Raw genomic sequence first — 25,910 nt, forward strand, 5'->3', positions numbered from 1 at the left:
AACAGCACATATTACAAACCATTACCAAATGGCCGTTTATATGAAAGCTTAATGCACTATTTTCTAGTTGCATATTTTAGATCTGCTTGACACTCTATGCATGGTCTATCAAGGACTTAAAAAATGTTAGAAGCAAATACAGATTTTGGGGGCCCCCGCCTGCTCAGGGAGTCTCATCTATTATGGGAGTGATAAATGGGAATTAAACAGCGATTAAATGCACTGCAGACAGGCCGAACCATGCAGTGTCAGTAGGACTCTTCCTGAACACGGAATATGTAACTCTCTTGCAGAAGACACTGAGGGATCAGGGCAAAAGGGTGTTAGTTGATTTTGATTTTTTCTCTCCACCTACCCAACAAAATAACAGTATTTTTACTCTAATTTTGGTTAAAAGATAGTCAGAATTTTTGCTCTTTTCTGTTCTAGCTTTAGGGATCGTGTTAGGAAAAAATATGTTTATTATTTATACTTTTTCTCCAATAATTTATTTCTTGATTAACTTGAGGGTTTTATACATTTTTGCTGCTTTTTCATCGGAAATTCTTAATTCATACATGTTCTTTTTTTAATTAAATACCCAGAGCAGTGTCTTTTTCTGCTTAGGATTGATTGACAGTGGAATATTCTGGCTAAGAGCTACAGTCAAACCACAAACCGAGACACTGTACAGACTGTACATCCTCAGAGTCTGCCAGCAGACCGTTCCTTGCAAAATATTACCAAGTCTAACTATGAATTCTGGAATAACACTTTCTTGGCTACTTGTAAAGACAATGTGGAGTATAGTCAGTAAGTTTACATTTCTTGCCAGAAAAGCACAGTCCAGTGCTTGCATTGATACGTAAAAAACCTTAGCGATGATTATTTGTTGTCAGTTGTGCATGTAAGAACAGTGTGCTTTCGTTCATCAGCATACTCTGCACTTCTACATCCTCTGGGCCTTGTTGCTTCCAGTTTAATGAAACAGGGAAATGGCAGAACCTTCCAGCAGTGTGCATTCCTCACTATGGCAGTGAGTCGGGTGCTGCCTTCGAGGTGGATTCCTTCTTGCTTGTGCTTCCTTCAAACAGCACCTGCGTGAGTTGTACCTGCACAAAATGGGATTCCAGCGATTGTCCCCTGCATGGGCAATGCTCCGAAGCCAAAGGCATAAAAATTAGTGGGTTCTACCTGCATCTAGTTTTGCAGGGGTTGTTGTGTTGGGAGAGCTGCTGCAGTGGGGTCATGAGCTCGAGTATTGCTCAGGCCAGGACCCCGCTGTGCCTCTGGCAGGACAGGGTGGCAGCAGCTGAGAGCCCTCTGCTTGCATGGTAGCTCACCGATTGTAGGGCTAGCAACAAATGTTTGTTTGCACGACAGTTTTATGTAAAGGTTATTTCTTCTGAATTATCTTCCTACTTTTTTAAAGCACAGCAGAGATGGAAAACTCTGGGCTGGTAACCATTTGTGCTAGTTGTTTTGTTTTGCATCACAAAAATCTGCAAAATTAACTAGACCAAACTATACACAAACTGAACAAACTTAATCACTTGGTAAGAACTCTCATTTGTTTATTATTATCATCATGATCATCCCTAAATAAATGTTATTGAGACTGGCTTTTAGGCATCATTTCAAAGGACTTCATTGCTGCCGTTTGATACTGCAAATAAGTTTCAAGAAAATAATTTGTCATGTAAAGAAAAGAATAATTTTTTTTTGCCGAAAACAAGATATCCGTGAAAAACATACGGGCCCACTTCTTTGCACTCAACCCTATTGCTAACTGAGGTCAGTGGAGAAAATCCTACTCTTTGCCCTGGCAGTAGGTGATAATTAACTATTTATCTCCGTCTGAAATGGTAGATTTCGCGTCATTTCTGTCAGTTTCGCTGTGGTCATTTTGTCTCCAGTCTGCGTCTCACTGTGGTTGGGGGGGGATGTAATTTTTTTTGTAATAATCCTGTGATTGCCCTGCGTTCCCCGGCACAGGGCGGGCCGGCCTGAGCTCTCCAGCCGGGAGCCGAGCCCGGGCCGTGCCCGCTCCGGGTGCCCGCTGCCCGCCATTCCGCCATTCCGCAAGCGGGTGCTGCCATCTCGTGCCCGGGCCGGGAATGCGCCCGGCCGGAGGCCGCCGATCGCCGCCGAACCCCGGCCGAGCGCGGTGCCCGGACAGCGGCCGATGCTCCCGGGCACCTTCCCCCGATTCGCCCCGCGGCCGCCCGGACCCCTCCGGCAGCGGGACCGCCCTCCCGAGGGACTCCCGGCCGGGAAAGCGGCGCCGCGTCCGCGGTCCCGCACGGGCAGCGCTCGCTCCCCCTCACGGGGCTCCGGGAGCGCACCCGGCAAGGGAAGGGCTCTCCCTCTGTGCCAGGTTCTTCTAATCTGGATTGGTTTTGGCAGTGTGGCCGTGGTGTATTTGTGCGTTGGACAGGCGCGCTGGAAGGGGCTTTTAGTTTTAAAAAGCTTGTGGTGGTGTGGTACCAGTCTGACACTCGGGTATTTTTCGTGACAAAATCAGCTTTAAAGACCTGATATAAACAGATGTTTTGTAATTTGCTTTTTAGTGCAGAGAAGCGGGGATTTGGTTTTAATTCGATTTAGAAATTTTGCTGCAGTTTTCCCAAGCTAAATCCTGAACCAGGATGGTCCCAGCAATGATAACCATAAATTTAGCATAACCAAACATAGAACTTAAATGTTTTCCCTGTAGTCAAAGCATATGATATGAACAAAGGTAACTGAGAACTGAAGAACTTCAGTGTTAGTTATCTATCTATGCCTTCAGAATGTGCTTCCTAAGAAATAAGTGTATTGTACCAGTTTTGACACATATGTAGTTGACATCACACTATCTGTTGGTGAAGCTGCAAGCATGCTTAATGTGGAAGTGCTGCACCTTAACTTTGCACTAATGCTTTTGCCTGGCTAAGGGCCTCTGGTCACCATGGGCAAGCTCTAAAACAACAAGAAAAGAATTTTCTCAGATCTCTGCAGCAGCAATCGTCTCTAATATCCTGCTCCTCTGGATCTCCAATGAGAAGAGAGCGAACAGTTTTACACTTGATATTTAAAGCAAAAAAAACATTCTTCCGATCCTAAGCGCTGAAGTATGTTTTCTCCGTTCTATGCAGCTGGATTTTGGATCTGGGAAATGTGTGATCCTTTTAATAATTCATAGCATGGCTTTTTGAGGCTTGAGAAGCCAGTTTTGGGAGGTTCTTTTTAAGTATCTTTAAGTTTGAAATCTAGCCTGGGATGTTTTTGTTCTTCTTTCCAGTTCAGATGCTGCGGAGCTGACAGGCAAAAAATTCCAGTGGAAGGTCAAAGATGATGATTCTGGAGAAGAGGCATCACTGGTAAGTGAGAACAATGTTGGGGGAAGGATGAAGTGAGTCAGCATGACACAGTTGTGTCCACTTGGAAACCACAGCAAGATCTTCCTACTGCACTGTGTGAGCCTCTTTAAAGCAAAATCCAGACAGAGTCTGTTTCTCTATAAATCTTTCTCTCCTTTCCATTACTAGTTGGGTATTGTTGGCTTTAAGCCACCTGATTTTACTATGATTTATTAACTGCTATGCATTATATATGAGATTCAGGTTTACTGAAGAGTTACCCTTATGGTCAATGTTGCATACAAATCAGCTACTGTTAGAGAGGTTTATTGCATCTTTTTATGCAGCTAGGAGTTTTGTTAGGCAGTGTTAGAATTTTTGATTTGTAGCACAATATATTAAAAAATCCTCATCTGTATTTCACATGGTGTATGTATTACACAGAGTTCATCATATAGTGCTGTTTGGATTGTGATAATTCTTTAAAATGAGTACTTGGGGGGTGGGAAGATGGGATGGGACAGACTGACATTTCACAAAATTCCTAATTAGCACATAAAGTTATATAATTTGTTGTTTGGTGCCAAAAGAGAAAATGTTCTGTTGTGTGGAAATATGGACTCACAAAAGGATCTGTGATTTACATGTTAATATGGCACATTTGAGAGATGCTGCTGCCTGAAGAAATTTCACTGTCATAAATTGCTCAGTGAGGTTGTTTCTCACATGACTTGGTGGAAGCTCTGCAGAAGAGTTTGGCCTTTGGTCATACCTCTCTTGGTGATTATTCCAAGGATGACTGGTGTCTCTGTTTCAACACCAAATATTGCTTTATGGCATCTTTGTTTTTTCATTGTCTGCATGCAGATTAGATGTGATCAAAGGATGAGTGAGTAAATCGGGGGGGGTAGAGGGGAAGAATAAAAAGGTTAATTTTAAACTCACTATAAAATAATTTTAAAATGTGAGCCTTTTTCAACATTTTTGGAATTTAGTGCAGAGGGTTGGGGGGAAGGGCAGGAAGAAGAAAGAGTTTATGCCTTTTTTAATTAAATTGTACAGCAAGTTGCAGAGGCAGAAATTACCATAGGGATGCCAAAAGGACACTGTCAGGATAAAAGATAGAATACAGAGATTCACCGTGCCTCAGATTTTGCAGTTATATTCAAACCATGAACAGTGCAACCTTTTTCACACTGATAAGTGTCATGAAGTGCTATTGAAGAAAGGAATTATTGTTAGGTGAAAGCATTATGTGCTACATTAAAGCAAATATCCCTGATATTATTTCCTTTTGATAGATACTCCAAACAAACTACAGAAATATTTATAGGCATGATCTTTTTATGTAAGTTTTCCTTATACAACACTGTTATTTTAAATTCATTGAATAGTGGAAAAAATTGAAAGAATTAGTGACTTTAATTAAGTTTCTACCAAATTATCTTGGAAATGTAGACACTGTTCCTAGAAGGTAGTTTATAGAGAGCCATGTTATGAGAATATGAATGACAGGAAAAAGATTCATACTTCTCAGGATATGAATTTGGTATTGTATCATGTGTTCCAGATACAAATAGCCTGAAAGCTTCAGGCAACATAGAACTGACTCTCCTAACATTATTTACTTATGGTTATATTGTTTCATTTTACTTTGTTTTGTTTTTCCAAAAGAATGACATAGGCTGTTGGAAGATAAAATGATATCCCATTAAAGATATTTAACCAAGTAATGATACCCCATTAAAGATATTTAACCAAGCAGAGATTACCCAGGAAAGATTTCAGATTACCTTTTTAAACTTCTTTTGAGTTGTTTCATTTAAGAGATTTTATAAATAATACAAACTTCTGCCTTTGAAGTGTATTTGAACATATAAATGCTGTCTTCAGAAGCCTGTCTTATTTTTTATACAGATGAAATGGAAGATATATATTTTTAAAAACCAAGCAACAAAACAAATTAGGTTTGTCTAAATGCAGGGCTAATTTTGAAATACCTCTTGCTCCTCTTTCATTGACAATTGGAATTGGCCCAAAATTCTGTTTCCTCGGTGAAGCAGACACTGTTCTACAGACAAAAACCTAATTAAACTGAGTGCTACTTGTGGCAAGGACATTTAGGAATTCACAGAGTTCAAGCAAACAAAACAAAGCATTGGTTTTCAGATCTGGTCTCGATAACATGCTGCACAGGTTTTATTCCTGATGTTTTTTGGAAGGTTTTCTTTGAGAGCTGTGCTTGTATGAGAAGACGAAAATTAGGCAGTCTTTATTGGCAGCAAATATTCTCATTGTATGTCACTGTTTATGTTTCTTCTCCATGTGTTCTTTAAAAAAATAGTCTCATGAGGGAAAGTTTGTGCAGAGAAATCAGATAAATGGAAGTGAAACTTTTAACAGATGACTATTAGATGTTATTAGCTACTGAAATTTTATGTCTTGATGAAATCATAGCACTGAGGCAATATTTTGACTGATTTTTTCCAACTTCCTGTGTGAGTGACACAGGAAGAATTTCATTGCTTCTTACATTGGCATTTCAAGCACTCCTTGTCAAAGTCAGTGGAAACATAGCATCCTCTTATGCCCTTGCCTTCTGAGTATAAAAGGAAAGGCCAGTTCTTCTCTAATCTGCCTGCAGTCCTCATCCACCCATTTGTATGTTTTCCTCCTTTATCAGTGCCAAAGAGTAAAAAGTGATCCCCACTGACATAGAGTGGAAAGAACATTTTGAGGGCAGTGCTCCTACCTGTGCTGGGAGGGTGGAAATAGATATCTGTGTTTCTTGACTGCATTATACAGTTATTAGTGTGATATTGACTGAACCGGACAAAAAAGGAATGCATGGGTAAATATTGTGATATTGACATGTATCTGATTATAATCACGCTGAGCATAAAATTTTCAGCTCAGAACATAATTGTGAAGTATTCCAAGATAATCTGAAGTCATGGGGCTTTTATAAGGTGAAAATATTGGCATCTGATATGATGATCTTGTGCCATGTTGTCATGAGATAGGTTATTATGTAGCAACAATTCAATATCATCCTTTGGACTTTTCTGATAGACCACTTAACTATCTCAGCTTTTCCAGTGATCATCTCATTTATCTAGGATTATTGCAGTGAATTTACTGTTTGGTTTTCTTCCAGAACTGAAATGTCAAGTCCGGTGTCATGTATGCAGTAGCTTTGTGCTGTGAGAGCTCAACAGATCCACCAAAAGCTGCTAGTAGTTGATCTTTGGATAGAGCTAGAAATAAATAAATCCTCTTTAGCAGATCAATATTCATCCCATTTAATGCTTGATGTGAAACTTGTGGATTTGAAGTAGTAATGCTGATGTACAGCTAATCGTTGAAATGGGCAGTAGAGCTTTTATAGCATGGCAACATATTGTCAGACAGGAAGGAGGAAAGTGTTGACTGCACCCTAAGGTGGGAGAAAAACTCCATAAAAATATTTAATTTAATGCATTTTCATAATCCACACAATGGCCTACATTGCAATGATTTGCTAGGTTGCAAATGAATACTGTACCAGTGCTTATTCCAGGAGTTTAGCCAGTAAAGCAGATGATTCCCCCTTCAGTGGATCTTTCTGAGTCTAAATATAATCACCCAGTCATATTCAAGACATAATTTTCCTCTTTAGTACTCTCCACTCAACTGGTTTCTTATCTATCCATCTGCATAAGTACACAGAATGTGCACTTCCCATGGCACAGAATATATAAGTATTAAAGTATCTAGCAATAACATAGTGTATACATTTGTGTAGGTGTGTGTATTGCTTACTTACGCAGTTTCTGCCTAGTATTTGTATTGTACATATTCTGGAGAAAAATGAGGAGAATTTCCAGAGAATGACAGGATAAACATCAATGAAAAGAATTCTGGGACAGTTTAAGAGAATATTTGAAAAGGTTTTGTGGGTTGGCTTAGGTTTGGTTTTTTTTTTTTAAGATGTGGTTTAAGGAGTTTTTTTCTTCCCCTTTAGTCTGCCTTTGTAATTAAACACTTGAGGCCATTATCTTCATTTTTGAAATGAATAAATAATAGCCTTGTTAAGTGAATAATTGTACTAAATCAGATACTGGCAAACATACCAAAAGTTGAGGGTTGAATTTTCTTCTGTGCCAAAACTATGCTCTGATCTTTATTGTCATATGTGTCACTGTAAATAGCTTTCTTATATTTTGCCTCAGTGCGCTCTGGCATTCAATTTTAGCTGCAAAGTTTCCAGATGCTGTGCTGGCCAGTATATACCTTGGTGGATCATTCCTGTAAGATGATGCAAGAAAATGAGCCTCTTTGGCAGACCTCAGTCTTTTGGCAACCATAGGAAATAGTCCATTCCTTTCTCCTCAGAGAAAAAAACTTCCACAGCATTGAGAAGTCTCATTTTCTTTAAAGGTGAAACAAAAAATGCCATTGTTTCATTCTCCCCTTACATCAGAGTATCTGGTATAAAACATATTTGTGAATATCATGTAAAATTACAGAATATGTGTGTATCACAATTCTTTGCCACTGTCATAAGTTTTTCCACAATCCTTGTTTTGCCAAGGAATATTTTAATCTTAAACCTGCAAGAGACATACAGAGCAATACATGCCAATGCAATGTGTGGTTAATCCTTCTGAGCACAGCTTCAGGGGCAGTAGGGCTGTTGCCTTCCTTTATAATAGCAAATCTATATTCCTTTTAAGAATTCTTTCCTGGGTCCAAGTTTTTGCAAAAAAAAAAAAAAATATGTGGGAGACAGTGGAGAGGATTAAATTTATCTACAGAACAGTAAATCGCTGGAAAGGAAAGAAATTACTAGTTATATTTCATACCATGGAGGGAGATGGTATGGAGTGGGAACTTTCTGGGTTACTCTATCCCTTTCAGTGAAGGCTACATAGTCTGGTTAAGCACTCTTCTAATCCTGCTTCAGTGCCCATGATGAAAAGTGGTATGGACAATAGGTATTTCCTGTGTTGTGAGGAAGGAATACTGATACGATTTTCTCATATTCACCTGCCTGTTTTTTTCTGCTGCCATCTTGCATTACCTGCAGTGCTATTGTTTGTTCTTTGTTATTAAGAAAATGTAATGAAAATAAAAGCCATCCTATCTATAAACACTTCTGTAAGCTTTAAAAACTTCAGAACATGGCAAGAATAACTGTTTTTACTTTCTATCATGAAAAACAAAAAAGGTCAGGAAAATGTATGTCTGCTTTATTCCCAAAGAATAACGAAGGGAGATCTATGCTGCTCTGGGAGCTAAATAGAATGTTTTGCCCCATGTAGGAAGTAGAAGTGTGTCTTGGCACTATTAAACACCAACCAGAACAAATGGCCATACAACCAGATGAATAAATACCCAAAACAAACAGAAAAACCCAACCCCATTCGTAACAACAACAACATCCCCAAACAAAGAAAAAACAGTAACTTCTGTATTGTTGACACACCATATATTGATTTAAAGGGAGAATGCACAACTTCTTGTGTGTGGAAATGTAAGATCTGGCCAATTCCTTACTGTTGTGTTCTCTTTTTATAAGTGGGAGAAGGGAGCAGGCTAATAGGACTTCTGTTGGGAAAGCTAGCATTGACATCACATGGACATGACAAGACTTAGTGACTTCTGAGGCACTGAGGAGTTTTCTTTATTGCTTTTACTGTGGGGTGGGAAGTTAGCCAGTGACAAAGCTGCACCAATCAGTGTGAGTGGGTAGATCGTAAATTCAGAGGGAGAGAGACACCTTCTGGCCTCTCCATCATAAGAGGGTGCTTCGCAGGAGAATAAGCTCACCAAGTGACAGTGGAGCTGCTTTATGTAAGGCCTGCTTACCTAAACACAGCAGGTGAACTATAGAGATCTGTTGAATGCTTTGAAGACCTTGCATGTGTCGTTTATATTTGCTTATAACTGCCTGAAGTTAAAACAGGTGCCAAGAAAGAGATGATAGGTTCACACATCCTTCCTTACTCTGCTGCCCATATATAGAGATTATCTCAGTCAGTTGAAATTTGCAAACATAGGATTCTTTGCTTTGTCAGAGGTGGTCAGTCTGGTCCTAGATTCTGATCTGTTATTATGTTCCTAGTAAATGTGGTTCTCACATCTGTTAGTCACTACTACTGTATTTACATACTGAGAAGAATAGTATTTTTTAAATAACTTACTGATAACTTTAAGAGATTAAAAATAGCTTTTTTTGGTTTATTTTGTGGATTTCTCAGTCAGCTCTTGCTCATATGGAAAAATAATCAGGTCCTTAGCCTTGCCTCAGTGAACTTGTTTTAACTCTGATGATGCAAACCCTGCCTTTTCTTCCCAATGCTATACAGAGATTGGGGTTTCCCCCTACTGAGGGTTCAAATCTGACCCTAGGAAAAACCTTGACACTATGTGATGAACCAAAGAATAGCTAGGATTCTGTACCGCTCATTTTTGGGGGGGTTTAAGCATTCTTTGAAGATCGACCTACATAGCAAATGTTTTGGTATTTTTTTTAAATGGCTGTTTGCCAAATTTTTGGTTTTTTTCATTCTGCTTTCAGAAGGCATAGGCGGGTTGAGACAGGAAGCGCTGCCTGAAAGGCTCGGCCAGATCCGGAGGGATTAGTTGCAGCAAAAGGCTGCTCTGTGATCCTGAGTTACTTTCTTAGTAGTATGGCAGAAAAAGAAAACACACACATTCTTGTATGTGTCCAGATCTTCATGCAAAGCAAATCCAGCAGACAGATGGAAAATTAAATCACCCTGATAAGGCATTTAGGAACATTCTTGTCAATATAAATGCTGATGGTGGTGTTCTTTTCTTTTGGGCTTTAAAAACCAGGCGATTTTTATGAAACAAAGTAAAGTTTCTATTTAACAGTAGTTTCCAATGATGGCACAGCAATTATGTTTTTCTACTCTGGCTTTTGGAAAAGCTTTATATTTAACAGGGAAATTAATACTTTTTGCCTAAGGTAGAAGGTCAAAGGTAAGTTTTCACATCATTGAAGATGTATTGAAAATGGACAGAACTTATTTCTCCTTTTTTTTTTCTTTTTGTTTTTTTTTTTTTTTGTTTCATTTTCCTTGGTGGCCAGTGAAAGAAATTTGTTGAAAGTGCAAAGACCTTAAACTTCTGTGCTTAGCTACATAAGTGAAAAAAGGAAGTCCTCTTTACATTAACATCTAGTATTTTTTAGTGTTTTGTACCTCCTTACAATGAATGTAGAGAAGTCCTTGGAGTTACCTTTAGATGATTTTCTATGTGTGCTAAGGAGTTAAAAAGATTCTAGGTTTATTTTCTTGCAGGCAAATGTTTCCTACACAATTTAGATAAAATTTAAATTAAAATAGCAAAGAAAGACAAAAGATTTTAGAAGGCTGCTTTAGATGGCCAACAAAACTCTTTAAATAGAAATAAGGAGAAAGCTTTGGTTATTTGGGGGAGATGGGGAGTGCTACTGTTGTGCTGCTGTTGTCTTTTTCCATTACTAAAGAATAGAGCAGAATTTGTTATATTCTTTCAGTGTGAAATGTGGGTTTTTGTACTGCAAGTTGTGGAGATATTGAAGGAACATCCAGAGAGGTTTCACAATTAGCAATGTTTGTGAAAACTGTTTCCTGCATCAAACTGCCCAAATGTCATTCCAAGTAAAACCTGTGAAAATAAGACATGATTTGAAATGTAGAATCCCAGCTCATGTAGAATATTAGCTAACTGGCATTTTTGTTGAAGTTCTTTAACTGTCGTCAGCATAGACAAGTGATTTTATTTCTTTTGTTTTCACTGTCCAAATAAGACATCTGCTATGTAAATACATGTATATAAATATCATATATTTGTCTCAAATAACGATCGCATATTCAGAGGTCCAATATCGAGGCCAACAGACTAAGCTGGCGCAGAGGAGCAGGGAAGATAATTTGCGACACACTGGAAGAATGTCGAAAGCCTCTTTCTCCTCCTCCGCGAAAAGAAAGGGGTGGTTCAGTTTGGTTTGTTTTCTTGGCGTTTCTTCCGCTTTGGTAGGTCTGGAAACAGAAGGAACAGCAGAGGTCGCCCCTGCATGGCGTAACTCGCGGGGCCGGCGGAGCGGGGCGGCGCTGCCCGAGGGGGCCGCGCCTTCCCTGGCCCGGAGCCTCCCGCCCCGCCGGGCGCCGCTGCTGTGCCGGGCACGGGCACGGGCAGCGCCACCGCCCGCGCAGCGCTGGGCCGCTTGTTCCATTAGCCGTTCGAAACAGATCTGGAATTGGGAATGGGCTGCCCGGCAAAGTGGTGGTGTTTAAGGAAAGACTGGATGTGGCACTTGTTGCCGTGGTCTGGTTGACAAGGTGGTGTTTCAGTCATAGGTTGGGCTCAATGATCTCAGAGGTTTTGTCTGACCTAATTGACTCAGTGATTTGAATGTGTCTTACTCTAAGTAAGCATTTATCACGGACACAGATTATATATTTTTATTGTAATGCACTGAGAAAATATTACCCTATGTATATCAATACATACAATCCTGTCTTTTACATATCTGTCTTCTGTCAGCATCATTTGCAGAGTTATTGAATGTCTTCCACCAGTGTTATGTTGCACAGGATGCTCACCTTTGGATGCGCTGGTTGGTTCATTTTTGGACGATTTTTGTAAGCATCTGATTGAACATGACACATAGTGCTCATGCAAACCTGAGAGGTAGATCTGGCATGAAAGCATCCCAGAGAGTCAGTCTTTAAAGATATGTGGGAGTGGCCTTAATTTTTTAATTCTATTTCATTAAAAAATAGTGTGATGTTCAAAAGACCATGAGACACTTTAGTTGAGACTGGTCCGGTATTGGTTGATAAAGCTTTTCTATTGCAGAATGACTCATCAGTCTGTATATGCATCTGAATGTCTTTATTTTGAGATGGTTCATAATACATGTTCTGCTTAGTGTTAGACACCTGAAAACAGCAAGTTTCTTAGACAAGGTCCTATGTGTTTATAACAGAAATAGAATCCAAATGTGCCAACAAATAACACTAATAGTTTGGTCTTTACCTTTCCCCCTCCTAAAACTTTTTAAAGGACTTGATGTTGGGGAAATTTGTTAAAGTATGCAAAATTTTCGAAGCTGGGAATACTACTGCTTCTCCCATGAATATGTAATGACAATGAAAGATACAGCCACCATATGCAACCAGCCACTAGTATTGCCTCTCTGTTAATCAGGGTGAAAAACATGGTCCCTAAGGCCATAAGAGAGTTAGGTTCCAGAGTATGATGAGATTCCCACACTTGTAACTGCATTTAGTACCTGTTTGGATAGAGACATAGGAGAATTTTTTGTGTGTACAGGTGAGCTTGTTATTTATGCAGAGGACTATGTCTGTGCAGATCAACCTCCAGGCTGTTCCCTGCAGGCAGGTACATTCCTCCACCAAGCTCCACAAGTCTTACTACATCTTTCCATTTAACAATTTTCATTGCTGTGTGAGCACAGGATTTGCCAGGATCAGAGGTTACTAGCACACTGCCTTTACTGCTATTTCACTGTGGCCTGAGTGAGCCAGTCTTGAAATCTGTCTTTTATTTCTCTTTTGTGTTGGTGGTGGTGGGAGATTTATTTCTATCCTGTCCCTGCTGTCGTTATTTTATATAGGCTCTTGTTAGTCTTTTGTGTTTTTTGTTTTCAGCCTCAGGTCAATTTAAGTCCTGTGACTCTAAATCCTCCTTGCTTCAAATGTAAGATTTTACTTTGTGCGTCTGTTCTAAAACTGTAATTACATCAGAGAAATTGTGTAATAATGCAACTGATATCTGTTGGACACAGTTCTGTTCAATGTCCTTAGTTTTCTTTTAATGTTACTGGCTTAATTTGGTGGTGTTCTAATCCCTTCTACCTCTTTTCTCTCTGATGGATTTAGTTGTAGAAATTTGTTGTAGGAGTCCAAAATTGTCTGCTCATCTTTGCTTTTCCATCAGTCATTTGTCTGGTTTTGTTTTGAAATTTGCCTGACTGTTGGATATAAGGCATCTCATCTCATTAATCTTTGTATGTCATAATTTGTAATTTTTATTGAGTAGTTTAAATTATCTAAGGAATGCTGATTCCCAAACTGAGCTGATGGTCCATTCTTGAGTCTTAGTCAATGCAAGGTCCTGTTCCTTCAACAGGTCTGGGAATTACCCTGTTTGAACTTGTTGCTGTGCTGTATCAGCACCCAGCAGGTCACAGCAGCTGTCAGCTCTCAACTCTGCCATGTAATGAGGGAGTCACTCTCTGTCTATCCCTGTGCCACACAGTCACGTGTCCTATAGAGATCTAAAGAAATGGGTTTCTGTATTTTATATAATAGTATCTGGTCCAATTCTAGCTCAGCCCTCAGATGTGTTACAGCCATGATACACAAATCTAATGTACTATGCTTGTCTCCATTGAAAGTCAGTCATCAGCTGGGAGCAAACCCACACAAAGATCTTGTGTTGATTTTGCACATTTGTAAGATGATAGGGATTTGTGCATGTGTAGCTTTTGCGATATGAGTAGTTCAACTGAAGCCAGTGTAACTCTTTGTGTGTTTGATTTTAAGCAAGTTTGAAAGATCAGATCCCTGATGGCCAATTCTGTTCCTGATGAACAAGCAGAAACAAAATACAGACTTCATGTCACAGCTGCAGGACTTGTTAAATGCATGTTGTTTTCACTAAAGTTGGTACTCTTTATAGCTTGGAGTGATTTTTTTTAAAAAGTACCTTTTATGCAGAGCAGATTTATGAGCAGGTTTGATTAATAACTTAATTTACGCAACAATTGCAGACTTATTGATGGAAATATTAAATAAAGTTACAAGTCCTGAAACTTCTCAGCTATATGATTTAATTTCTGAAGCTTTGTCAATCAACTCACTTCTGTCTGTGGAAGTGCTGAGGAGACCAAAAAAAATAAAAAAGCCTGTGAATTAATAAAATACATTTTCATATCTCATAAGAGAGAAGTTAACCAAATGGTTTTCAGGTATGTATTTCCTTGCAGTTGATTCCCTTTTGTTTGGTAAATTTCTACTGTGCTTTAGATGTACTTTATGGCGCTCAATACTCTTTATTTCCTGCTGGGTTTTTAGTGTGGCTTTTTTTGGTTTTGTTTTTTGGTTGGTTGGTTGATTTTTGTTTTGGTTTGATTTTAGTTTTTTTTTTAATTTTTTTGTAATGGCCACTTCACTTCCTATGTGAATGTGGCAGCTGTCAGTAATTCACTCATTTGATGTACTTCCTGCTGAAAGGCTTCTGGTTTATCACAAAAAGTATTTACAAAGATCTGCAAAGATCTGCATCTGTTCAAAAGAACCTGAATAGGGGTTGTATTGAGGTGGAGGTCATCTCTTCTCCCAAGGAAAAGGCAGTTAGGACCAAGGTTTGGCATTAGTTGTGGACATTTAGGTTGGATAGTAGGAAAAATTTCTTCACAGTTGTCAAGCATTGGAGCAGGTTGCCCAGGGAATTGGGGTCATGGCTATCCCTGCAAATTTTCAAAGGACTTGCAGATATGGTGCTTGAAACATGGCTTAGTGGTGGACTTGGCAGTTTTGAGTTAACTACTGAACTCTCTGATCTTGGAGGTATTTTCCTACCTTAATGATCTATGGTTCCATGAAAAGGTTATTTACAAGACTTGTTTATTTCATCAACAATGGCATGGCTCTTCTTAAGGCACAAATGTCAGAATATAAATTATGCAAGTTCTCACTGGAAGTATATGAACTTGATATGTAGTCTTAATGAGGGAGATTTTTTCTTTTTAAACTTTCCTAAAAATTCGAAGTGCATGTAAGCCTCAATGTTCTGGTGCTAATATTCCTTTGCTATTTGATGACAGATTAGTGCAACTCTGCACAATGTACCTTGTAACATCTCCAATGTTAAAATTAACATTTTTCTGCCAAACAGAGAATGCATTGATGGTGACTTGATAAATACATCTCATCATGGTACATTATTTTCATTTCCTTATGAGTAAGCTTTACAGTTTGCACATCTGTCTCATCTGAACGTAAAGAACAAGTATATCAAAGGCCAGTGTCCTAGCTCAAGGGTAACATGGTAATGAGTTTTTCCAGCTACTGACCTGTTGGTTGTATGTGTCTCATTTCATGTCTTGTCTTGCTAGCTTTGTATTAAGATGTGTATAAATTATGTATAAGGTAAATGTATTCATAGTTATTCCTTGAGGATAACAAAACAATTACTTGTATTGGTATTTCTGACATATATGCACTGGGAATTTGGTAAGGTCTGTTTCATGCTGCAATACTGGAAGTTTTCTCAAAAATAGTAGTCAGCAAAAATGTGACTTGATGTGTTTTCCTCTATAAAGAATGAATATGTGGAGATCCATATTTCTCTCAAAGTATATTCCACAGTCAAAATACCAAATTCATAAGTAAACCAGTATTTTAATTTTCTAAATGTTGGTTTTTTCTGTCCCATAATATCACTAGTAGCAGTGATTCACCAAGGCAAACTGTCTTTGCTTGAAACCATGCAACCTTAATTTTATTCGGCATCCACCCTATAAGTGTCCATTTCTTTGCCGCAATGGATGACAGATGAGATATAAAATATTAGAAATAAAGGCATGATTTTCTCAATACCCACCAGCTCTATAGTTTTCAGGAAATATTAAGTGATACATCAGAAGAATTCCTGGGGCAAGAGTTCTGATCACAGTGTGGCGAAAGAAGCCCATATACGGTCATTCTAACCCATATTTACTCATCCTTTCTCCACCTCTGTCACAATTCCAGAAACAGCAAAATTGCAACCAACCAACCCAAGCCTGTTTTGTTGTGTGCAATTTTGGTAACCTCAATACATGAAAGATATTAAACTATTAGAGAGTATCCAAAGGAGGGTAGTGAAGGTGGTGAAGGGCCTTGAGAGGAAGCCATATGAGGAGTGGCTGAGGTCACTGGAGCTGTTCAGCCTGGAGCAGAGGAGACTGAGGGGAGACCTCACTGCAGCTACAACTTCCTCATGAGGGGAAGAGAGGGGCAGGCACTGATCGCATCTCTGTGATGACCAGTGACAGAACCAGAGGGAATGGCCTGAAGTTGTGACAGGGAGGTTTAGGCTGGGTATTGGAAAAAGATTTTTCACCCACAGGGTGGTTGGGGACTGGAACAGGCTCCCCAGGGAAAAGTGGTCACAGGACCAAGGCTGAGAGACTTCAAGAAGCATTGCGATAATGCTCTTGGACACATGGTGTGACTCTTGGAGCAGTCTTGTGCAAGGGCAGTGGTTGGACTCAATGATCCTTGTGGGTCCCTTCCAGCTCAGCATATTCTGTGATTCTGTACTGAATACACCTGTGGAAGTCAAGGCAAAATAAACTGGTCTTATGAAACTTAAAATTCAGTACAGTTCTGAAAAGATGTTTTTGTCCTAGCTGAGTGTGTAAAAATGTTTAGCTGAGTGTGTAAAAATGCTTGGGTATTCCCAAATAAAAGTTCCAAAGTGCTGCCATTTATTTTGGATACATTTCATATGCTATACTACCTTTTCCCAAAATCAAAAATCCCATTTCATTTTTTTCCACTAGCTTAGCTTTACTATGGAAAGCATTCTATTTAATAAATATACTGATTATGATTTATTGAGCTGAGATTAAGTTTTATCAAGCTGAACTACCCCTAAAATAATAAGAAATAGTACTTAATCATTTAAGCTGAAGCCTTTGCATTACTACATTTGTGACTAAAAGTCCAATGTGACGTATTGAGTGAAAGTTTGTATTTCTACATCTTGTGTGCTACATCAGGAAACATCATAATGTGAATCCTAGGTGTGAAAATATGAAGCTTCAAAAAAACCAAAAACCCCCTACAAAACATTAGAGGGGGTTTTAGATATCCATTATGCATTGTAGCTACTGTTATTAGCTTGAGTTTTTCACTATAAGAAAATGCTATTCATGTATACTTTGTAACCACTGTAAAATACTTGCACAGTTTGCAAGTGCTTATATTTTTCTTCCTGGATGTGAGAACTGATGAGGACTTTCCCCGTGGCTTTCTTGCAAATGGTTACTTGGGTCCCAGTGTGAAGGGCTAGACTGACAGCCAGAGTGCTAAGGCCAGTGAGCTGTGAAATTCTCAGAGCCCCTTGGTTTCATTTTGATTGCAAAAGATCTGTCCTCGTGCCTGCTGCAGTGCAGACTGGATGAGTGTACGTTAGTTGTTTCTCACCATTTCTTGTGTAACCATAAACTACATCCGTTCAAAGACACTTTGTAGAGTCACAAAAACCTCCCTATTCTGTATCTACACAGGGCAACAAAATTCCTGGTTTATTCCAGATTTCAAGATTTTTTGACTCTTATTCTAACTCATTTGCCATTTGACTTATTGTCATTTTCTAGGACAAGGTCAGCTAAGTGACTTTGCAAGTTGCTATAAATTACTTAGATTCTAACATTATTTTTATTGCTTTGCATAATCTTTTCAATATTGGTGGGAAAAAATGAAAACACCAGGTTGTAAATCTCATTTGTGCCTTTCTTTCTTTCTTGCCAGATACTCTAATGGAAGCCAAAATTCTTCAGATAGTGACATTAAACTGGGATGTACTAAAAACCAAATAGATAATATTTTCTCCTTTTGAATTTTTCTATTGGTCTAGTTTACTCATACTTTGTCTGTATATTTTTATTCCATATTTCCCTTTCTGTCCCTGAATCACAGATGGTCTAACAGTAGTGCCTCTGTAATTCACTGCAGCTCAGCAGATCTATTCCTGGCACAGGTGGTGTCAAAGCATTCTTCCTAATAGACTGAATTTTAGCTTAATTCCATCATTGTATATTTCCAAGTGATTCACTGTCTGGGTTGAATGCAGATGAAGCTCAGTTTAATTGTGTAGAGCCTGATTAGCAAGAGAGGTTAGCAAATGTGATACTCATCTACAAGAAGGGCTAGATAGACAATCTGGGAAATGACAGGTGTGTCAGTTTGACATTGGTTCTGGGGAAGGAGCAGATCATCTTGAGTGCCGTCACATGGCACATGCAGGACCACCAGGGGATCAGGCCCAGGCCACATGGATTCGTGGAAGACAGGTCCTGCTTGACCAACCTGTTCTGCTTCTATGGCAAGGTGTTAGTTGCTTGGTGGATGAGGGAAAGTCTGCAGATGTGTCCACCTGGACAGTAGTCAAGGCTCTGACAGCTTCCCACAGCATTTTCCTGAAGGAACTGGCTGCACATGGCTTGGATGCCTGTACTGTTCACTGGGTAAAAAACTGGCTGGATGGGTGGGCCCAGAGTTGGTGAAGGGAATTACATCCAGTTGGTGGCCAGTTGCTCATGGGGGTGCCCAGGGCTTGGTGTTGGAGCCAGTTGTGTTTAATGTCGTTATTGATCATCTGGATGAGGGAATCAAGTGCACCCTTACTGAGTTTGCAGATGGCACTAAGCTGGTGGGGAGTGTTGACCTGAAGGGTAGGAAGGGTAAACAGAGGGATCTGGACAGGCTGAATCTCTGGGCCTTAGGTCGGGTGAAAAACCTAAGGTACCTTAGGTTTGCATAGTTGCTTTTGGAGTGGTGAATGCTATGGTAGTACTCAGTAACAGCCCTGTCCTCCCACATAGGCCACCTTTTTCGACAGAATAGCAAGGTATCTGTCACCCAGAATCTACATTTGCTTTTCCTTTCTGTGAAGGTATGCTTTACAAATGAAGTACCCCTCTCTGAGATGAGGTTATTTTGATTTAGGAATGTACTACTCCTTTGAGGGTGGGTTTGTTACCATTAAAATTTGATTATGGCCCTAATCCCTCCCTGTTAGATGACATGCTCTCACTCAAATCCTTTAAGGTTTTATTTTAAAACTACATCTGCAGACTTGCAATTGTCCTCTTCTACAAAAGCAAAAATATGAGTTTAGAGAAAAGGAAAGCGCTCTTTTTTGTCTAAGAAGTGATTTGAAAGTCTAGATCAGAAAGGGAACATCCAATAGAGTGGTGAAGTGCCTACTCTGCTTTGGGCTTCACATCAGTACTGCTAATGACAGCAAACTGATTGATCTTTCCAAGCATGCACGCTTGGAAAAATTAAATATGTCTCATTTTGGGGTAATCCACTGGAAAATTCAGTCATGCAAGAACAATTTATGTCCGGAAGACCGGTAGACAGAACAGACCTATGGACAAGCTTTTTAAATTCTTTAATTAATTCTTTTATTATTTAAATAACTATATTTAATGGAATTACCACCTCGTTTGTATTCTCAGAAAGAGTGATGTTTATTGCTGCCCTCAATCTCTGTGAAGAAAAATAATCCTGTTGTAAATCAAACACTTGTTTATATGATTTAATAGAAAACACCAGGCTCTATATCAAATTCAAATGGAAAACAGATGTATTAAATTGACAGTAAGAATAAATTTGTCACAGCTATAAATGCTTATTGAGATATATGTTTATATACATATGTGTGTGTACATATATAATTCCCTCTTTTTTGAGGCTTGCTGGAGAGGACAGGAAAAGAACATTCCTTTAGAGAACATCACCAAAGGGATGCAGTGTAATTGCTTCAGATTTAAAATGATCTGTTAAGAGAATATAGAAACAGAAACTAGGCACATATGCAGTTTAAATTTAAGGGTTTGAAGATTTAATTACGGGGTTGGAGAGTTTTAATTTTTATGTAGTCCAAAATGTGTTTTGCAAAATTTTTCAACTTACAAAGAATGTGGTGAGCCCAATGTGCTTGTGGAAAAATATTGCATTGAGCTGCCACAAGTCATTCCATTTTGGGAAAGAAGCCCTCACAAGGCTTCATAGCTAGCTGTCAGATAGTCATTTTTTATTTTAGGTGACCCAAAACTTGCAATGGATGGATTTTTAAGTCTTCATTTCCACACCTACCTTTCATTCGTGAACACACTCTTAAAAACAGGTCTCAAATGCTTTTCACACGTCAAAATGTAACTGTCAAATTAATCCAGTCCTGAAGCACAGATATGTCCTTTCCTGTCCTGTGTCAGGTTCCAGCTCAGTCTTTTAGTATCAGCAGGTTTCATTTCACTGTACACTACCTGTGCAATGCAATTTGATCACCTTTAAAAAAGCTGGAGCATGCTATACATTTCTCTACTCCTCCAGAAATTTATATAGCTTCTTTTTGATTTGCCGTGCCTAGAATTTTTTCTGTTCCTTTCAAAGCACAACGGACATTCTGCAGCAGGTTGACTAAAGTTTTAAAACTTGTTTCATCCAACTTGGTGTACAACTCAGGTGACAGAGGGTGTGTGAATGGTGCCTCTAATGTCTAAGCTTCCATAACACATGGCAGTAGGAGTCCTGGAACAGGTGAAACTTCCTGATGTGGGACTTTTCACTAGGTGAGCTACCCAGCAGTATCTGAGCCTTAGAGGTGTTTCTGCACCCATCTTTCTCAGCCATAAATCTAGATAGTTCTGCTGCAGTGCCCATAAAGATTCAGCTATTGGTTTTCACCCACTGCCACCCATATGGATTTACAGACCAACATTTTTTGGTCAGATGTGGTCATCTGTTTTATGTACCATCAAAATTGCATTTTCCTGATGCTGATTTTCATCATCTAGTCTTTGCCTGGACCATTATGAGCTGCAATAGAGGCTCTTGTGTTAAGAAAACTAATATTATGTTCTAAATTCCACATCCTTTTTAATGTTTAAAATTTTGAGAGGCAGGGGATTATGCATGGTGTAAGTGAGCATTGATGTAAGTATCAGTAGTGATTTACAAAATGCATAATGGAGAATATGGTTCACTCTAAGATTATTGATTATATAGCTGAACAATGTTAATATTTTAGTGGTACATGAAGAGAGATTGTGCAGTGGCAGTTCTGTAATCAGTTCTAAAACCACTGAATTTCCATCTTTTTAGGAGACAAATACCTTTTAAGAAATGCCTCTGCATATCAAGTGCTTATCATGGGTCCGTGCATACTGGAATAATCAAGAATTATAGAAATTTTAGAATACATTCTCCTTAACTAAATATGGAGCACAATTTTTTTTTCCTGAGGATGGCCTAGTGGAAAAGTGGTGACACACTCTCTTGAATTGGAAAAGTGCTGAGACACCCCTGCACAAACAGACCTGTCAGCAGCTTCCTGGTTTCTCCAGGGTATTTTTCCCCTGTTTCTTGATGGAGTTCAGCTCAGATGCTAAGTGGGAGCTTTGGAGAAACCTTGAACATTCTGATTGCATGTTTAGTATTATTGGTTCTGAAATCCGAATCATTAGTCCTAAACCCAAATGCTGCATATTACTCTTGTAATGTATCTTTCATAAGGAAATGAAGGCATGTAAAGTGGTGTGCCCAAGGATGCAGACAGGGTCACGAAGGAAGTGCAGGAGACTGATTCCTGACCCCTCATGTTAAAACACAAGTAGCAGACAATGAATTACAAACACATGAGCCACTGCACAATATCCTTTTAGATTGATATTTAAAATAATAATGCGAAAGAAAAATTCCAGACATCTTTCCTGTCTGCCGATTGTACTCCCTCACTTCCTCTAAATCCTAGCACTCTCTTCTTGATGATTTTATTTCAGCATATACTATGTATTTCTCTAACCTGGCCTTCTTTCTTGATTAGCTTTATTTCATCTCCACTGGCTTTGGTGTACTGCATCCTGTGACAGCTTTCTCACTGCTTTCCTTCATGATTCCAGTTATGCTGGGATGTCAATGACCCTTTGGCATATTTAAAAATTTTACTTTTGAGGAATTGTTAAATAAGGAATAGGGAGCAGGAGAGGTGAGACCATCACAGTACCAGCCTGCCAGAGTTCAAGAAGCATTTGGACAGTCCTCTCAGGCATGTGGTGTGTTTCTTGGGGCTTTTTTTTTGTTGGGCCAGGAACTGTACTTTTATGATCTTTGCGGGTCCCTTCCAACTCAGGATATTCCAAGATTCTGTTGTTCTAGTACTAGGAACTTGAATATCTTATAACAATTCTTATTGTCTAACATTATTAACCAGCTAACAGATTATTGTAACCTTGGACTTTTTTTCCCTGCCTCCTTGATCTACACCATTCTGTTATCTTTAATTGAGATTAGCCCTCTATATTTGTTCCAGATTTAGGCTCCTAGTGCATTTAATAGTAATTAATAAATAACACTAGTCACTAGTAAATAATGCTAATTAAGTGTAGTAAGGATGTCACGACTACATGCAGATGGATCAGGAACACAGAGTTTATGAAATTCTCTTGATTTTTAGCCTGGCTCTTATCCCCAGTTGGAAGCAGGCAGAAGAAGACACTCTCAACACGAATCCAGATGTGCACAGACAGAACATCTGTTTCAAGTATGCATAATATGCATGCCCTTATTTAAGGGCAGTTGACCACTCAAGCTTTCTGTCTGTGACTTATGCTTTATTAGTTCTCTTTCTGTAGATTTTGCAGACAGCGAGCCTCTTCAAAGAAAATAATTTTTAGAAGGGAAATCATCCACAAAAAACATGGAGAAATTTGTGAAAGTGAGGGAGGTCTTTCTGTAGCTGAACCAATAAAAGCCAGCATGACTTAGAGTTGGAGCTTCTTTTTAAGAGGAGTGTCTCGCATGGTGTATCAGTCCTAGTCTGTGTTGTAGTTGAGCCTAAGGACACGTTGTGAGAAATTTCATGGAATAAAAGGGAAATTGTCTGTCAGAAGCTCAACCGTATTGTCCCTATAGACAAAGTTATTATTTAAAAGCAGTAGTATTAAACAAACTGGGTGGAAGTTGATAACCAAGATCAATAATAATTTTCTGAAGTTATATATCTGTAAACCATTGATTACACTATTGTTGCAAAACTCAAGGAACGATTTTTATTAATGACATAAGCTTGTGTAAAGTTCAGCTGGCTCATTCATGTTCAACTCCTACACTGTCATAAACTCACTGCCTTTGCCCTCATATCAGCAATTCTGTTATCAGAGTATACCTTTCTCTTAATAGTGCCAGTTGCACTCTTTGCTGTAGTTGTTATTTTAATTTTTATTACTTTTTTATCTGTTACACTGCAAAACAGAGGCATATTGCTACTCAGGAGGAGCTATATGAGTCAAGTTGATTCAAAGGTGCACACATAACGCAGCAGGTGAAGAGGAGTTGATTGTTATCCTCCTTGGCTGTGCTATAATATTTTTTTTAAAAAGCAAAAAAACACCCATCAAATAAGTAAGTCTAGCTTTGAAAAATTGCTAAATCTGTGTATTTAGTTATAATATGTATGTTTTCATATGAATAAATCCATAAATGTTCCCAGTATTTTCAGAATTTCCCCCCCCCCCCCACTAACATGTTATAGAAAAACTTTCAAAGTAATCTCTCAGGAGAGGAAACAGGTAGTGCTAATTATTGTGCCAGCTCATGAATTTGATATATGAACGTAGAACTTTGAAATATTGACAGGATATTATAGCTTAATTTCTGTTTACATCATTAAATTCAAAACACATGAAAAGTCTTGGGGAGGAAAAAAAAGATGCATTTGTGTTTCTCTTGTCATTTTTTTAACATGTTAACACTAAATGAGGTAATTCTAAATTACTGTGTGTATTGAATTTGTACTTTTTTGGCTGTATTTTAGCTATTGTCTGTATCTCTTAGGTATATTTTATATTTGGGTTTCAACAAGATGAAAATTGGAGAAATCATTTGCTTAAACTCAGGTTTGTACTTAATTTTGAGTTGTGTCTATACCATTTTCTTCATCAGTATTCAGCAAGATATAGTATTCACACAATTAGTATGCTGCAGAGTACAAGAGAATGTCTGTCTTTTAAAGATCACAGGTGATTCATGTTCTGCTTCTCAAAGACAAGTTGAATGGGAGAGACAAAGATTAATCCTAATGTTTCCATTGTTAAACCCCACTGTTCAGATTATGCTACTTTAGCAATAGAGTACTCAGCACTATTTCATATCCAAAAATTGCATTAACTCATGTTTTAGCAAATGAACAGGAGTTTAAAATAAAATCCTCTAGGATCTTTTGTTGTTTTGAAATCTGAAAGGCTCGATAATCCTTTAAACCTGTAAACACTAACAAAGAGACCATTGTTACTAAATCAAATTAATCTTTGTAGAAACAGCATGGTGCAGAGTTCCTCACAGATAAGAAATGCTATTTAGTGAACCAGCCTTACCTCTGGTGTAACTGCAGTGCTCTAATACTCCCATCAGTGATCAATTTAGATATTATCTTGAAAATTATTAAATGTTCATGAAACAGTGAGTTGAACACTTCCCAGCTCCTTGCTCCAATAGTTTCTCTTTATCATTTCTGTAGACTGTTGCTTTGTTTAACATTTAAGGTTATGTTAGGTCAATTCTTAATACAATAGCGTATTTGGCAAGAGTAGATGAGGATTAATTAGTAATGTTTGCAGAAGACTTTGAAAATATGAAGTGCTGTAGGGACATGAATGAATGTCTTGTTTTCTCTGGTCTGTGAATTGGTGGTGCCTTCTAAATGCTATTCTTGTGCTTGAAAACCATTAGCTTTTCATGGACCTTGCCATAAGTAAATTCTAAGTTTTAAAGTGAAATGCTTTTAATCAGTGATTCATAACTTTTCTGAGGCTATTTTTAAGTGGCCTCCAAACATATACAGATAAGTAGTTGGTTTACAGCAAGCTACACATGTGAAATTCATAAAGGGGCTCAAACAGCCGGTGAAAATATAGTAAGGAGTGCTGAAATAAAGATCTGTGAATCGACTGGATATATTTATAACAGGGAGTTTGGCATTTATCTATCAGAGGACATACAGGTCTTCAGAAGTACCAGGTTATTTATGAAGCAGATCTCATGCAATTTATGAGTTTTCTCACACTGACTTGCAAATGTTGCATCTTCCCTGAAGAGGAGGCATCCTGCTGTTTCTTCCTCCACACGAGGCTTGTTGTGAGCTATGACCAGCTGAGGTGCTGGTAAGGTAGGGGTAGGTGTCGGAATTGATATCCAAAGGAGCTACAGAAAATGCTTAAAACATCATCTCTAGTACTTTAAGTGAGCTAGACTTGCACTGCTGTTTCAAGGTGAAAGGTCCTTGTGCCCCAGGAAACTTTTGATCCCCCACACTTTTACCTTTTCTAAAATTTAGAATATACGTTGATATTTTCAGCAGTACCTCTCTGTACAAGACAGTAAGTTTTCACATCTAAATACGCCTAAATAAAGCAAGTGATGGATTGCACCGTGGATATTTTCCCATCTTCTTTTCACACTAACTTCAATAATTCTGGCTTGTAATTCTTGGAGATGAGATATGAGACTTCAACTGATGAAAGCAACAGACAAAAATTTAGAGGCAGAGCAGTTCTTTCAAACAGATGTTTCCCAGACCAACTGATAACACTTCAGCTTTCAAGTGACACTTCTTCTTAAAATCTCTCTAATTATGAGAAAAAAGAATACAATGTCATAGAGTGTCAGGTGCGAAGTAAAGCTTGATTTATCTTTAGCATTCGATTATTTCTCATTTAAGCCTGTGTTTAAACAATTAGCATTTTTTCCATCCCCCTCTGTTTTGACAAAATGTGTGAATGTTTCATATATC

The 25,910-nt window shown here is 38.6% G+C and overlaps 1 protein-coding gene across 1 annotated transcript in view; it reads left to right on the forward strand.

Moving 5' to 3' along the window:
- The window catches only part of FAM241A (family with sequence similarity 241 member A), a 297,189-nt gene that overhangs the window by 68,256 nt on the left and 203,023 nt on the right, over positions 1–25,910 (forward strand). Inside the window, exon 2 of the mRNA XM_058803555.1 lies at positions 3,263–3,341. The gene's annotated coding sequence lies outside the window, so the exon portion shown is untranslated. The remainder of the gene's footprint in view (positions 1–3,262; positions 3,342–25,910) is intronic.

The sequence above is a fragment of the Ammospiza caudacuta genome, chromosome 4 (assembly GCF_027887145.1).
Source record: "Ammospiza caudacuta isolate bAmmCau1 chromosome 4, bAmmCau1.pri, whole genome shotgun sequence".
Classification (NCBI taxonomy): domain Eukaryota; kingdom Metazoa; phylum Chordata; class Aves; order Passeriformes; family Passerellidae; genus Ammospiza; species Ammospiza caudacuta.